Below are 13,578 nucleotides of genomic sequence, written 5' to 3'. Positions count from 1 at the left end.
GACATCCCTGATCTGATTCTCCAAGATAAGGCAGCCCTCCCTGCATCGAATCATGTACTCCGGACTCTCTGGAATCAAAGCCTGTAATCCCAGCACTTTGGGAGGCCAAGGCGGGCGGATCACGAGGTCAAGAGATCCAGACCACGGTGAAACCCCATCTCTACTAAAAAATACAAAAATTAGCTGGGCGTGGTGGCATGCACCTGTGATCCCAGCTACTCGGGAGGATGAGGCAGGAGAACTGCTTGAACCCAGGAAGTGGAGGTTACAGTGAACCGAGGTCGCGCCACTGCACTCCAGCCTGGTGCCTGGCAACAGAGTGAGACTCTGTCTCAAAAAAAAAAAAAAGAAAAAGAAAAAGTCTCAGCAACACTTATGCCTGCCTTATGGGTCTCTCAATCTCACTACGAAAATGGCGTCTCCCCACTCCTGCGGCAGCCCAGTGGTCCTACTGTGGACGGACGGTCTCATAGCAGGGCTCAGCATCTCCCCACAGCGGATCCCTCTAGGGATGGGCTTAAGTGTTCAGGTCTTGGCTTCATCGCCTCCCAGCTATTCCACATGGAGAAAATTACTTGGCCTTTCTCAGCCCCAGTTTCCTGGTCTGTAATTGAGGGTAATGTCTGGTCTGCAAGGGTTTTGTGGAGATCACTAAGATGATGATGAAGTCTGAGGCCCTGAGCACACAGCTCAGCCCGAAGCTCAATGCAGGACAGCAGCCTGCTATTCGCTGAGACCTCCCAGTCCCCCAGAGCACCGGCTGCATTCCTGTCACTGTCACTTTCTGTGGATGGCCCTGTTGCCTCTTGCACTGGGAAAAAGTCGTTGTGCTCTCTGCTCCCCTTCACCTTTACCCACCTCGTGTTCACCCTCCCTCCACTCCAGGGAAGGTATCTGAGGTTCTGTTTCCAAAGCCAGTTCCACCACGTGTGCCTTAGAAACCAAGTCTTGGAGTATCCATCCTCCAACCACGTCTCTCCCTACTCCACACCTTTCATCTTAACCTTTCCCTCTAGTCTTGATACTTCCTGAAAAGGCTCCACTGAAAGCTTCAAAGTACCCTCCTGGTTCCCAAACCTCATTTTCTCCAACTTCAGCAGCATTTGGCACTTTCGGGCCCCCTTACCTCCCTCCCCCATCTCCTTCCCCCACCGCCCCACCCCCGCATACTTTCTCCAGTCACCCACTCCTCTCAGTGTCACGCCAGTGGCATTCTTCAGTCACTCCTCTCGTGTCTTCCTCTCCCTCCCCTGGCCCATGAGCACAGGCTTTCCTTGGCAGTCTCTCTTCTCTCAGCACCTCTTGGCAGCATAATACATGACCATTAAGACAAATCTGAAATGACCCCGACCTCTCTCCTCAGCCCCACCCTGTCCTCTACCTGTGCCTCAAACTCAACAAGCAGAAGACCAAACACGTGGGCCAGTTCCCTGAACACCACCCTCCAGATACCCTCATGCAAGGATTGGATCACTCTTCCAGGTCCTTCCGACATTCAATACACCTCTGTGATCTAATTTACACTAGTCACACCATCCCAGAGATACGATGGGCACACACACGTGCGCACACACACACACTCACAACAAGGCTGGGGCATGGATTCGAGAAGAGATTCCTTTGGAATGGTTCATTCTCGCTGACCTCCTAGTCTCGGAATAGAATCAAGTCCTCAATGCCTTATAGCCACTCATCGCTCTTTCCCCTAATGCTGCTCACAAGAGCCCAGGTTCCTGTTTATTTAAGTCAAAAACAGGACGAAACACTGGGAAGAATGATGACTCTACAGCTTGGAAAGGGCTCACCCTGGCTCTCAGGATAGTTACAGTCATAGCCATGGCAGATGCAAAGGCCTGGGAAATACAGTAACATAAAATACAGGGACAGGGAGGGTGTGAGCAGGGAATAGGGCAAAACTGCAGACAGTACTCCTCAGCCATGTGAGGGCAGCAATCCCGTCTTATCCATCTTAAAGCCTCCAATGCCCAGCAGAGGGCCTCGCACATGGTAGACACTCAGATTTTTGTGGGATAAGTGAATCCCTGCCTGAGTCCTCTGCTTATTCCTTTATCTTTCTCAATAGGTTGCACCTCTAATGAGTCACAGGAAATGCTGCAGCTGCGAATGGGCTTTCCCACTAAGAGCTCAAGGACACTAGCCTAACCGGGCATGGGGTACCCTCTCCGTGATGACCGTGCTTACCCAAAGCCAGACTTGATATCCTGAACTGAAAAGGGGGAGGGCTTCATCAGCGGTCGGGAGGACTTGGTGAATACTAAAAACGGTCTCCGTCAGGGAGGAGGTGAGCATTTGGCACAAGAAGCGTTGAGGAGAAATGCAAGAGAACTAGGCCATGAAACTGAGGCGGCCCTTCCAGATTTCCTTGGATGCCAGAATTTTGATTTGGGAATCTGCTTTTTTTTTTTATGAGATGAAGTAGGCCAGGTGCGGTGGCTCACACCTATAATCCCAGCATATTGTGAGACCAAGGCAGGCAGATCACCTGAGGTCAGGAGTTCAGGACTAGCCCGGCCAACATGGAGAACCCCTGTCTCTACTAAAAATACAAAAATTAGCCAGGCATGCTGGTGCCTGCCTGTAATCCCAGGTACTCGAGAGGCTGAGGCACAAAAATCGCTTGAACCCGGGAGGCAGACGTTACAGTGAGCTGAGATCACATCACTGCACTCCAGCCTGGGCGACAGAGCAAGATTCTGTCTCCAAAAAAGAAAAAAAGAAAGATGAAGTATGCCAGAAGCTCTTAGTGCATAGGCACTTAATAACTGTTCATTTTTGTCTGTCCCAACATTACAGGGAGAAAGAAGTAAATAAAGGGCTTATCTGTCCGGTCCAATGGCTGACCTGGGACTCCCCTCCTTTCTGGATGTCAGAGCCGAGCTGTGCTGCACCCTCGTGGTAGTGAAGGACCTGAAACAGGTGTGGGAAACACAGAAGTGAGTGCCAGGTGGTATCTGTGGGTTCGGTCATTGGGATTAAACAGACATGGATTTAAAGTCAGGCTCAGATGCTCAGGAGCTATGTCATTGATATGTTTCCCACCTGTGAGGTGCAAATAACAGAAACTTGCAATGTTTTGTGATAATTAGAAACAATACTTATTTGTATAGTATAGCACAAATTGGTATTTAAGATACATTAAATACAGGATAACAATTACTGTCTTTTTTAACAAGCAGCATTATTAAAAATTCTCTGCAAATTAGGTAACACCCTGAAGTTAAGGGGAGACACCCCGACTCAGGAAATCAGAATAGTATAATCAGTGAACGAAGCAATGACAAAACTGAAAGTTGACTGCAGTGTGTTTTACTCCTCAAAACTAAGCAGTCCTTAAAAGCGGTGTATTTGCCAGGCACAGTGGCCTACACCTATAGTCCCAGCTACTCCAGAGGCTGAGGTGGGAGGATCGCTTGAACGGAGGAGTTGAAGGCTTCAGTGAGTTACAGTCGCACCTGAGAATAGTCACTGCACTCCAGCCTAGGCAACATAGTGAGATGCTGTCTAAAAAAAAGACCCGGTATGGTGGTTCACATCTGTAATCCCCAGCACTTTGGGAGGCTAAGGCAGGTAGATCACTTGAGGTCAAGAGTTCGAGATCAGCCTGGCCAACATGGCGAAACCCCGACTCTACTAAAAATACAAGAATTAACTGGGCCTGGTGGTGCACGCCTGTAGTCCCAGCTACTTGGGAGGCTGAGGCAGAAGAATCGCTTGAACTTGGGAGGCGGGAGGCTGCAGTGAGCTGAGATCGCGACACTGCACTCCAGCCTGGGCGACAGAGGAGACTCTGTCTCCAAAAATATATTTTTTATATATTTTTTTAAAAGTGGCATACTAGTTGTGAGCATGTAGCTCACAGCTACGCGCAGGAGTCCCCTTCGCTTCGCCCGCGCAGCAGGTGCCCAAATTCGCCCCACGCCCGGCGGCTCCCAGAGTCGGCTCCTCCAGCACAGTGCGCAGGCGCGGGCTCCAGGGCGGATCCTAGAGAGCCACGCCCACAGCGCGACGCCCGGCAGCGCGGCAGCCTCAGGGGCCGTGGGTTGTCGCAGTCCGGGGTCCCGCCGCGGCGGTGGAGGGCTGAGGGCTACAGGAAGCGCGCTGGTGTCTGGTGAGGGGAGGCTGGGGGCCTCAGGACCTGGAGAGCCGAGGGGCTAGGCTGGGGAACCGGGCGCCCGAGGACAGGGGAAGTAGGAGGGGGGACAGGAAGCCCGGGTGCCTGGGTACCTAGCTTCAGAGTGGAGGCCGGAGGTGGGGGAGCCAGGAGGTCGGGGTTAGAGACGCGGGGAGCCCCGAGGGCCGGGAGGAAGTGGTCGCGGGAGCCCGGAAGTTGAGGAGCCCCGAGGGCGGGGAGGCAAGCTCCTGGAGAGGTGGGCGGGCGCACCCGGAGTCCAATTCTCCGACTCCGAGGGCGCCTTCCGGATTTTTTATGTTTGCATTTTCCGCACTTTACAGAAGTGGTGCGTGTCGTTGTGGGGGAAGAGAAAAAAATTAGGTGAAATAAAGAATGAAGTGAAACAAAAGGAAATAAACATCATCTATGACATATTGACTTTAGGGAAAAAAAATCATAATACCTTCCAGCCTGCTTTTCACGCTTTTTAATCAGATTCATGTGAAATTATAACCCCCCAAAGGCTCCCCTGCTGCAGCTCTGAGAACATGCGCGCGCACCTGGAACCCCAGGTGTGAAGGCGCCTTTGGCTTCCCTGGCTTTCTCATTTCCCTGAGCATGACCATTCTGCCAGTACTGTGTCGTGATTGGAAGTCCTTGATCTGTTTTTACTAGATTTTACAACAGGGAACATAACTGATTTTTTTTTTTTTTAATGCTTAGTTTGTTACAACCATTTTACCACTTGGTGATAAAAACCCTCTATAAAGTTAAAGAAACACGTGGTGGTAGCAAAAAAGAAGACAGAAATATATAAAGTTAAACCTTGTGCAACACGGTAATACATACAGTGAAAATTAGTTTCTGCTTCCCTTTTCAGCCTTACTGTAAAAAGTTGGCTTCTCATGGCTGAATAGGATTCCTCTGTGTGGATATCACAATGGACGCCACCAACTTTCTATTGTTAGATTTTCTGTACTACAAATAACAGTGTGGCTGGGCCCAGTGCCTCACACCTGTAATCCCAGCACTTTGGGTGCCTGAGGCGGATGCATCACAAGGTCAGGAGATCGAGACCATCCTGGCCAATATGGTGAAACCCTGTCTCTACTAAAAATACAAAAATTAGCAGGGTGTGGTGGTGCGTGCCTGTAATCCCAGCTACTGGGAAGGCTGAGGCAGGAGAATCACTTGAACACGGGAGGCAGAGAATGCAGTGAGCTGAGATCACGCCACTGTACTCCAGCCTGGTGACAGAGCAAGATGTTTTTGTAATACATCTCAAAAACAAATAACAAATAACAATGTGATTTCACAGTGAAATCTTTGCACAGGCCTATGTATTACATTCCTGGAATCAAATGGTTGCAGGGCGCAAAGGCAGCCTCACACACGGCTCCAGGAAGCGGTTTTCCTGGAAGCCACTGTGAGGTGAGGCCCTTAGTTCCTACGCTCCTAACACCTATTTGCAAATCTGAGACCCAGAGAGGGGATGGTGGTTCAGCCAGTGTGGGGTCCAGTTTGTTGACTCAGTCACCTGTTGGCTCTTTTCATCCCATAGTACTGCCTTTCCCAGCTTCCCTTAGATCATCTGTTCCCATGACCCAAGTAACACCTAAAATGGCTAAAGAGTCACCTCTGTAGCAATCAGGACAGAGACAGGGCCTGGAGAGTAGCCATACTCCAGGTGAAATGGAAGACAGGTGGAACAAGAAAGCCCGGGAGGCCAGAGGGAGTGCGTTCACACCTGGGGTTCCAGGTGCGGGACACTCTAGGATGTGGCCATGTGCTCTCAGAGCAGGAGGGAGGACCCTGGAGGGTGGCAGAAGAGATTGTCCATGCCTGTGATGATGGCCGCTTTGAGACCCTGGTCTTTGGGTAAGAGGGTTGAGACTCAGGGGAAATCAAACTGGACGTTCTTATCGGTTTGTTTTTCAGTCTGTTACCTCTTTTCAAGGTTTTTCTGTGTCAGTTTCCTTCAAAAAGCTGTATTGATGTTTATGTTGCCACAGCAGGTTCTCTGCCCTCCCCTCAGTCCCATAGGAACCCATTTCAGGGGCAGTGCTGTACCAGAGCCTGGCAAAGCAGGGAGCAGACTGGCCCCACTTGACCACACGGCCAGAGCTTCCACGGCCTTCCTCACCTCCTCACTGCCTTGGGCACCTGCTCCGAAGTGGTCACCGTCCAGAATAGGGCTGCCCAGGAGCACTGCAATGTGGCTGCTGCTCTTGCCAGTCCTGTAGCAGCCAAAAAGCAAGTCAAACAACACAGGGTGAAGGTTGGTTTTAATAAGAGTTCTGATTTAACTCACGGTACCTGAAGTGGTATTCCAACATGTAATCAGTATGAAAAATGATTGAGATATTTCACATTCTCTTTTGCAACAAGTCTTCAAAATTGATTGTATCTTATACTTAAAGCTCACCTCAATTCAGGTAGAAATCCTTGATCTATCTGTCTTTAGATTTTAAAAATTTATAGTTGAAAAAGTTGACTCATACCCAAATTGTTACAGACATACTTAAAAGTTTTCCAATAATGGAATTAGCAGTTTTTTATTTAATTTAAATGTAATACAATTAATAGTCACTTCTTTAGTTCCACTGATGCCTTTCAGGTGCTGGAGAGACACCTGAGCTGGTGATAGTGGTACTGAGCTGGCAGCTGGAGAGGGATCCAGCCAGCAAAATGGAATTCGTTCTGCATTCAGCCACCCGCATTCTCACCAGGCATGAAGCCAGCGCCACTGCTAACACTCAGAGGAAAGCTGAGCAGAGGCAAATGAAGAGTCCCCAGGATGACAAGCATTGACCATGACCTGATGAGGGGTATCGGCTCAAGAAAGGAAAAGAAGGGACATTTCAAAGAGGAAAGTGATCAGCCATGGAGCTGGGGGAAGAAAAGACAACCCTGGACCTGGCAGCCTCTTCCCAGGTCTCCCAAGGGAAGGGACTTGTTGCTCACAGTCGTGCAGATGCCTGAGTCAGAATGTGCTTACCCAAGGCCGTTAAACTTTGACTTAGGGCTCTAGCTCCCGAGCACTGTTGCGATTGTCGTGGTTTCCATGGGGCTCCGTCTGAGGGGAAAAGCTGTGCTAACTTCTGACAGAAGGATTCTGTCCTGCGCTGGTTATTCTTACGGGACCGTGACGTGTTGCTGTACAGGTTTATCACACGCCTGTCCCTTAAACTTGGCTGGCGTGAGTCTGTCAGGGTTTGGATCCGTGTCCCCACCCAGATCTCGGATTGGAATCCCCACGTGTTGGAGGAGGGGCCTGGTAGGAGGTGATTGGGTCATGAGGGCAGATTTCTCCCTTGCTGTTCTCATGATAGTGAGTGAGTTTTCACAAGACTTGACCATCTGAAAGTGTGTAGCACCTCCCCCTTCTCTCGTGCTCTCCTGCCGCCATGAGAAGAAGGTGCTCAATTCCCCTTAAGTTTCCTGAGGCCTCCCTAGCCGTGCCTCCTGTATAGCCTCTGGAACTGTGAGTCAGTTAAACTTCTTTTCTTCATGAATTACCCAGTCTCAGGTAGTTCTTTCTAGCAGTGTAAGAACAAACTAATACATAGTCCTTCCTTGCAAGGGAAGTTTTCTGTGCATTACTGGGCCTGTGAGGTTAAGGCCTAAGCCTGGATGTTGTGCCAACACTACAGTACCACCGAGGTCTTCCCACCTCGCGAGGCCCTCTTAGAAGACAGCCTATTGGCCTAGTAGCTCTCAACCCCACTGGCCTTCTGTGCTCACTATGCTTACAAGTAACCACTGTGCCTAACATTATACAGCATGTCACAGCCCACAGGAAGTTTTCCCATAATCTCTTTTGAGCCTCACCATAAAATGTAATCAGGACAGGGACAGAATGATAGTCCTCACTCTGATGTCTGATGGACCTTGTTTCAGATCCTGGCTCCCAGGTCCTTCGCTAAAGCTCTCAGTCGGTTTCCTTGTCTGCAGAACGTAGATAACCCTCCTCATAGGGCTGCTGGAAACAGCAAATAAAGAAATGCTCCTCCTCCCTTAGCACCCCTGAGCTGGCAGGAGCATCGGCCGCACCACAACTCCCGCTACTGCAGGGCGGTCCCAGTGAGCTCCACATTGGCCCAGCCTAATAAGGTCTGGCCCTGCAGTTTTTCATGCTTCTGAGGAGTATACTTTATACACAAAGGCAAGCAGAGGGCAGCATGAGGCCAGGTAGACTCAGACTCTTCAGGCCAGAAGAGACACTGTTAGAGGAAAGGTGGGTGTCTGGAAGACAGAGGGACCTTGTTTGGATGTTTGGATGCATAAGTCTAAGAGGTTGAGCAGAGCAACGTGAGCACCTGTCATTGCCTGGAACACAGATGTTCCCTGGGCAGGTGAAACATGGCTCAGTCCAACAATCAGCCATGCAGGATAGACGAAACCCTACTGAAATACACATCTCATTAAAAATTAAGTCAAGGCCTGGCGCGGTGGCCCACGCCTGTAATCCCAGCACTTTGGGAGGCCAAGACAGGTGGATCACAAGGTCACGAGATCGAGACCATCCTGGTCAACATGGTGAAACCCTGTCTCTACTGAAAATACAAAAATTAGCTGGGCATGGTGGTGCACGCCTGTAGTCCCAGCTAGTCGGGAGGCTGAGGCAGGAGAATTGCTTGAACCCAGGAGGCGGAAGTTGCGGTGAGCCGAGATCACACCATTGCACTCCAGCCTGGGTAACAAATGAAACTCCGTCTCAAAAAAAAAAAAAATTAGGTCAAGCCAGGCACGGTGGCTCACACCTGTAATCCCAACACTTTGAGAAGCTAAGGCAGGAGGACCAATTGAGGCCAGGAGTTTGAGACCAACCTGGACAACTTAGTGAGACCCTGTCTCTATAAGAAATAAAAATAAAAAATTGTCAGGGTTCATTTGGGAGGCCAGGAATTTGAGACCAGCCTGGGTAACATAGTGAGACCCCATCCCTACAAAAAAAAAGTTTTAGAAATTAGCTGGGCATGGTATGTGCACCTGTAGTCCCAGCTGTTTGGGAGGCTGAGTTAAGGGGATTGCTTGAGCCCAGGAGGTTGAAGCAGAAGTGCACCATGATCCCGCCACTGTACTCCAGCCTGGGTGACAGATTAAGACTCAAGTCATTATTCAAACTTGAAATCCCAAAAGTGTGTGTAGGAAGGAGATTCTGTAAATAACTCTGGTTGTTGAGTGAAGAACTAATGTGCTCAGCCAGCCCTTCTCAGCAGTGATAAATGTCCCTTTTACTGAAATGGGTTTATGGGGGCTTTCTAGAAGTATATCTGTTTTGCCTGCTTTTATTCCTTCCTTTTCATCGAAGTTGCTTTTCTTGTTATTTTTGTAGCTTCTTAGATGCATGCCCCACTTCTCAGTGGCTTCTTTCCTATTGTGTAGAGTTAAGGCTACAAATTTCCCTCTAGTTCCTGCTTTAACCATAATCCACAAGTTTGTTGTTTTGTTCTGTCTTGTTTTTTGAGACAGAGTCTCACTTTATTATCCAGGCTTGAGTGCAGTAATGCAATCTCGGCTCACTGCACCTCTGTCTCCCGGTTTCAAGCGATTCTCCTGCCTCAGCCTCTGGAGCAGCTGGGACTACAGGCACACACCACCACGGTGGCTAATTTTTTATTTTCAGTAGAGACACGGTTTCACCCTGTTGACCAGGCTGGTCTCCAGCTCCTGACCTCAAGTGATCCACCCACCTCAGCCACCTCAGCCTCCCAAAGTGCTGGGATTAAAGGTGTGAGCCACTGTGCTGGCCCATAATCCACAAGTTTAATATGTGATAGTTTCATTATTTTTCAGTTCAAATATTTTATCATTTCCATTTTTATTTCTTGTTTTTCTCATGGTGTATTAGAAGCAATTTCTTTAGCTGTTAAAAGGGAGAAAGAGCTCCACAACTGAGGTGAGGGTATTTCTAAGACATGCTTTAAGTGAAAAAGGCAAAACACAAACAAGTATCCATAAAATGTTATCCTTCCGGTAGGAAAGAAGGGGATGTAAGGAAATGGGTGTGTAGGCAGGGAACGGTGGCTCACACCTGTAATCCCAGCACTTTGGGAGACCAAGGCAGGTGGATCACCTGAGGTCAGGAGTTCCAGGCCAGCCTGGCCAACATCTCTACTAAAAATATGAAAATTAGCCAGGCGTGGTGGTGCACACCTGTAATCCCAGCTACTCTGGAGGCCGAGGCAGGAGAATCACTTGAACCCACAAGGTGGAGGTTACAATGAGCCAAGATCGCAACACTGCACTCCAGCCTGTGCAACAAAGCAAGACTCCGTCTCAAAATAAATAAATAAATGCTGTAATGTGGTCGGTAAACGTGTTTCCTCCGAGGGTATGACAGGCAATTCTGAAACTACTTCAGTAGTTTCAGGTGTGGACTAGAACTGAACAAATTAGTAAGAATATCAAAACGACAGCTGGCTTTCTCACTGTTGAAAAAAGAAATTACAAGTGAGGAAAGGCTAAAGTGAGCCCCATTGTGCTGCTTTGGAATCAGAGGTGTCCGTGTAAACTCAGGACTGTAATAGGCATACAAACAGATCAACACAGAAATACACATGCGTGTTCACACTTGGGTTAGCAGACATGCATGTATTTCCTGGCCTGTCTGCTGATGAGAGAGCCTTGACAAGAGATATCCCAGGAGCATGGACAGCTCAGAGCTTGGCTTCTTACCATTCCCCAGTAAAAGGCACCAGTATCCTTGGAAAAATGGCTCATTCCCAGGTTGAGGCAGGGAGGCTCTAAGATGAGTTTGGAGCATCTTCTTGTGCCAGAAAGTGAGAAAGTGCTCAACAAAAAAGCAGCTGTCAGAAGAACACGGGGACCAGTCTCAAGGGGCTCACAATGGCCAAAGCTGGAAGAAATTGCTAAATAATCTAATAAGCGATGGGGGGAAAGGGCAGCCCTTCCTTACAGAATAATTCCAGTTAATAAATGTAGAAGAAAGAGGGCAAAGAAAACTACCATCAGGCAGACACCACAGTAATAAGTGATACAGACAAGGTCCATCAAAATTAGCGGGCACAAGTTTGAAAAGAACAAGTTATTAGCATAATCTCAAATACATCCCCCAAGATATTTATTAACTATGAAGGGAAAGATTCAGAGGGACTTTGCAGTGTCAAAACTTCCAGGCAAAGGTCACCAGGACATACATGCAGTTGAACAAGTTGGGTTTCTTGCTGCAGTGACAAGGGAGAACATAGGCTTTGGAAAACCATATGATGACTCAGGGAGAGGGTACTATAAAGGCCTCACGAGATTGGGTCTTGGTTTAGGGGAGGGTTTAAGAAAACAGGGTTTTTTCTGGGTGGGAGGCTGTCAGACAGCGGGAGTGATTCTGTGATGAAATAGCTTCAGCTGAAGCTATGGTGGGTAAAGAAGTAGCAATTGCTCACATGAGCCAGGAGAGGGAGCTGTTGGGCCATTTTTGTGGTTAGTTGACGTTTTTCTGACTCAGACTTGATGTTGGAGTAGGCTTCTCTGATGTTGACGTTTTGTGTGTTCAGCCGGAGAACCCCTAAGGCATGGCCCCTGGATGTTAGGGCTGCTTGTGTCTTTCTGAGCAGTGGAGACAGTCAGCAAAAATTGGTCAAGATTAATATGACCAATAAGAAGACATGTTGCCAAAAGAAATCTGGCAGAATTCAGGTGAAATGCTGTCCTCTTGGCATCTAGTCCTCCGGTCCAAGGACAGGACCAGAAACAAAGCTCATCTCCAGGCTAATTCCCTGGAACTGGAAATGCCTCCAGCGCAAAAGCAGCTTGGAACAAGAACCCTACTGGGCTCTTGTCTTCTTCCAGGTCTTGCTAGCTTTCTGACACTTTCAGGAAGATTTTTGGGGCTGTTTGTTCAGCTTCTGAGCCATCCTCAGGGAGAAGGTTGATCTAGATTGCCTCGCTACCAAAGGTCTTTCTTCTGATTCCTCAGGAGAAGCCAGGGAGAGACTGAATATCAAATATGACAATGGCCAGACCATACATAAGAGTAGAACTTGACCCAGTCTGCAGCAACCAGCTGGGACACCAGCCTGCTAGCTATGAGCCAAATGCATAGGAAGTCAGACCACTCTCTGAGGCAACAATCCCCGGAGGCCCAACAAAAACTCCTCCAACAATCGCCCCCAAATGACCAGGACTTGATAACTGGCAACTTCTCTAATTTTTGTCCCTGCTACCAACTTAGGACCAACCAGAAAAAAACAAATATGCTCTCCGAAGCAATCACAAAGGCAGCCCCCTTTCTAGTGAGCTTCCCCAGGCCGGCTGCCTCCATCAGGGCTCACCTGAACTTCCCTTTCCCTCTGCCTGCCTGTGAGTATTGGCCAAATGCAGTGATGGTGGCCGCCCCCCTTGCTAGCGCAGCTCTAGATGAGGAGGTTCTGCCTGTCCTCACGTGGGTGGTCTTCCTTTATTCCCACACCAGAAAGCTAGCTTTTAATGGAAAGTCCTCTAATGTTAGCAAAGAAAATAAAATTGTAAAATGTCATGGGGGTAAGCAGGCTGAAGGATTGCCATGTCTGCTGAGTATGGTGGGAGCCATTGGAATCTTTCTAGTAGGTCAGAGCACCCCAGCTCTGCCTCTGCTAGAGAAAGGACATCCAAGGGGGCTTCTCCCAGACACCTCATCTCAGAATCAGGCCTCTGTAGGGCCTTGGGCCCGCTGTGGGCCTCTGACCCTGTAGGATATGAGTAGTGTGGAACAGCCAGTCTGGACCACTTTCTAAAAAGGCAGGACAGGGTGGTGCTCTGACCTTTCCCCTTCCCCCTGCCTGGCCCTGGGGCTCCAGAGGCTGAAGGTGGTCCCAAGTGCAGTCCCCAATCCCAGTGTGATCCTGGCAAGTCCCTACCCAAGCTGGGCTTCCAGGCCCCCAGCTGTAAAGAAGAGGTGCCTCTCAGCTGGAACGGTGAAAAGCCACTCTGTTGGGAGCTCATTACTTGCCCATTCTCTACCCAAGGCATTTACCTAAGCCACAGAGTTTCTCCAGGGGCAGTTTCTGGAGAGTAGGGTGGCAGCTTGGAATCATGAGTTTGTGGAGATGCAGAGGCCAGGCTCTTCCCTGCCGCTCTCCCTTCTACAACCCCACCCCGGCTGGCCTTTCCCTCTCAGCCCAGGAGACCCAGGCCAGGTCCCACATACCTGCCTCCCAGGCCCAGTGCCTACCTTCATCCATGCCCTCCCCCTCCTCTCCTCCCACCTCCCCATCAGCTGGCAAAGGGCCTTTCTAAAACACATCTGGTCTTGTCTTGCCACCCTGACCCCTGGCCTGGCCCTCATGGCTCTCCATGGTCAGCCCTGTCGGCCTCCCCAGCACTTTCTCACTTCAGTGTCAAGGAAATTGACTCCCCCAAAAGATCTTGTTTCTCTGCACCTGCCAGACTGCACGTCTTGGCCTTATACATCCCTGCTCCTGCCTCCTTGTGCAGCACTGGATTCT

General features: G+C 49.4%; 1 long non-coding RNA gene across 1 annotated transcript; it reads left to right on the top strand.

Moving 5' to 3' along the window:
* The first annotated feature begins 4,004 nt into the window (after positions 1–4,004).
* Positions 4,005–9,440, top strand: LOC144578327 (uncharacterized). The gene is made up of 2 exons (XR_013523864.1): positions 4,005–4,129; positions 6,750–9,440. It is a non-coding gene; the product is annotated as an uncharacterized LOC144578327 (long non-coding RNA).
* The last annotated feature ends 4,138 nt before the right edge of the window (positions 9,441–13,578 follow it).

This window comes from Callithrix jacchus, chromosome 11, assembly GCF_049354715.1.
Source record: "Callithrix jacchus isolate 240 chromosome 11, calJac240_pri, whole genome shotgun sequence".
In the NCBI taxonomy this organism is placed as follows: Eukaryota; Metazoa; Chordata; class Mammalia; order Primates; family Cebidae; genus Callithrix; species Callithrix jacchus.
This window is presented reverse-complemented; position numbering and strand designations above follow the sequence as displayed.